Here is a 2,744-nt window from a genome sequence, read left to right on the forward strand (position 1 = left end):
TTTTGTATCTACTGGAAGTCCTCCTGGTATGGATTGCTACCTAAGATTATAGTATGCTAGTTATGACAGAATTAGAATGTTGATGGAAAATGAATAAGGTTATCTGAGCTCTGTCATTCCAGCTCCTATGCTATACTTTGGCTATGGTACCCAATATATAAGGAATTTACATTAAAAAGATGTTGTGTATTATTTTATTTTGTTTTTACATTAGCTTGAAGCAGATCCTGTGACACTTCATGTTCTGAATTCTTATGAAATGAGAGAGTTCTTAAAATGAGACAAAAAAATTATAAGAAGCAATATTAAGGGAGTCCCCTCAAGTTAAGGCAATTTTATTTAGAAGCTGTAAATTTACCAACAGGTTATGTTATTTTCCTTGAGGTTTGCAGTGCAATTTAAGCCAGAAGAAAACAATCAGTTTGGCCCAAGCTTGAATTGCTGCAGAATAAACAACCTTCTAAACTGAACTTTGAAAGGAACTCTCTGCATTGCTGATGTGCTGAGATGCTCAGAGGTGCTATTTTGTCTCTGGGAATACATTCTGTATGGTCATTCAGATCATACATTGGGACCCTGGCCTTTTATCATGAGCGTAAATTGACTTTAGACACCAACATTTTATTTCCAGGTTATGAACATGGTTGAAGTTTTATATGGTAAAAATGTTACTGAAGAGCCTATTGAGATCTCTGGAATAGTTTCATGTACTAACAAGCAAGAATATAATGTACAATTATAGACTAGGGCCTGGACACTTGGGAGTCTAGAAATATTGATTTTATTCTTGCTTGTGTAAATGATTTTTCCTTGAAATTAGAGGAGACATCTAAAGTGGGCAGTGTGGAAAGAAAAATCAGTTCCATTCATATTACAAACAAACACTGCCATTCTTATCTCAAAGATATTCCCAAATCTGCTGCCTTCCCAGGAATTGGCAATGGACACATGTCATTTATTAAGATTTATTTATTTATTTATTTATTTATTTATTTATTTATGCATTTATTTATTTATTTATTTATTTATTTATTCATTCATTCATTCATTAAAAAGCATTTATTGAAAGCTTCCTATGTACCAGAGACTGTGCAAATCCCTAGAAATAACAGTGATAACAAGATATATTTCCAAGCTCTCAGTGGGCTTATACTCTAGCAGAAGTGAGGCAAGCACAAAGTTAGAAATAGGATTTCATAGGAGAATGTAGGAGAGGACCTAATCAAAACTGAGGAAGAAGAACACTTCCTGGAAGATGTGAAGACTGAGTGGGTATTGTGAGGTGAACAGAGACTATTTCGGTGAAGAATCAGGATGATAGTGGTGGGTGGGAAGTTAGTAACATGAGCGTAAAAGGAGTTATGGCCCATTGGAAAAAATGTAAGGAAGCCTATATAGCTGGAGCTTAGGACCCCAGGAGTCATATAAGGAGCTGAAGCTGGAAGAGAAGAAAAGGAAGTAGCCGGGTCCTGGGAGGCTTTGTAAGTTGTCTTGGACTTGACTGTTGTAGCCCTAGAGAGGATTTTTAAGTGGCGAAGTGGTATAATTGTATCTGTGCATTAGCCAGATCACTACTGCTGCTGTGTGGGGTGGGTAGACACCCCAGCTGGAGGAAGCAACAGTAGTAATTGCTCCAGCAAAGAAATAGGAAAGGACCACATTGACATAATGGCAGTAGCGATGGAGAAAAGGGGACAAGCTGGGGTGATATGAAAAGGGGTAGAATTGATAGAATGTGGATGTAAGTGGTATGGAAAGAGGAANGCACCCAGGGCTGAATGCCAGCATGCTTGTTTTGTTCTGAATGAATATTCATTCGTTCATTCAGAACGAGACTGCTCTAAGCATGAGTGATGCAGCTATTAATAAGACAGAGTTTCTGCTTTTAGGGAGTTGACATTCTGGTGGGGAGAATCAGGCAAAAAGCAATTAAATCAGGCCATTGCAAGACATTCTGTGCTATGAAGAAAATAAACAAGACAATATAGTCAAGTGCTTGGGCCCAGAATGGGAACATTTTTTATGGTTTACAGACCATGTTCATATATGTTTCCTTATTTCATATTCACTATCATGTTATAAGGTGTTTCCCATGAATCCCATGCACAAGTGAGGAAAGTAAAGTTCAGAGAGATGAAAGGATTTGAGGAAGGGCAGAGAACTAAACAGCAGGAGAGTTTAATTTCAACCCTTGTATTCTGACTGCTGGTTGATCACTTTCCTTGGGGAGAGTCTTTCTTTATATGTGCTATTGTTTAATCCAAATGTCAGTCATAATGGTACATTCTCCTGGCACTGACTCCCCAGCTCTCTCATAGGAAGCTCCGATGAAACTCAGATCCTGTTGACAACACTGAATTCACCTAACACTTTTTGAATTATTTTTAAGAGTTTTCATACATGACCTTATGTTCTCCTCACATGACCTACTATTTTCTTTGTTTTGCAGGTGAGACAATGATACATGAAAATGTCAAGTGGCTTTCTCCAAGTCACACAGCTAGTAAGTGACTGAGCTGGGATGCACAGCCACGTTTCTATGCTTCGTCCCAGAAGTCAATCTTTCTGAGTAGGAGCTACTTTTCATGTCCTCCAGACTTGAATAATGCCTGGGGTGGTATGGGATGGGTTAGAGGGAAAAGGCTAGGATATATAAGTTCCTGTTTGTTTTTTTGTTTGCTTGTTTTTTGTTTTGTTTTTTTTCTGAGAGAGAGAGAGAGAGAGAGAGAGAGAGAGAGAGAGAG

At 38.1% G+C, this 2,744-nt stretch overlaps 1 protein-coding gene across 3 annotated transcripts in view; it reads right to left on the reverse strand.

Moving 5' to 3' along the window:
• VWC2L (von Willebrand factor C domain containing 2 like) overlaps nucleotides 1-2,744 on the reverse strand; it is a 174,131-nt gene that overhangs the window by 29,633 nt on the left and 141,754 nt on the right. The window lies entirely within an intron of this gene.

The sequence above is a fragment of the Hipposideros armiger genome, unplaced genomic scaffold (assembly GCF_001890085.2).
Source record: "Hipposideros armiger isolate ML-2016 unplaced genomic scaffold, ASM189008v1 scaffold_1419, whole genome shotgun sequence".
Lineage (NCBI taxonomy): Eukaryota > Metazoa > Chordata > Mammalia > Chiroptera > Hipposideridae > Hipposideros > Hipposideros armiger.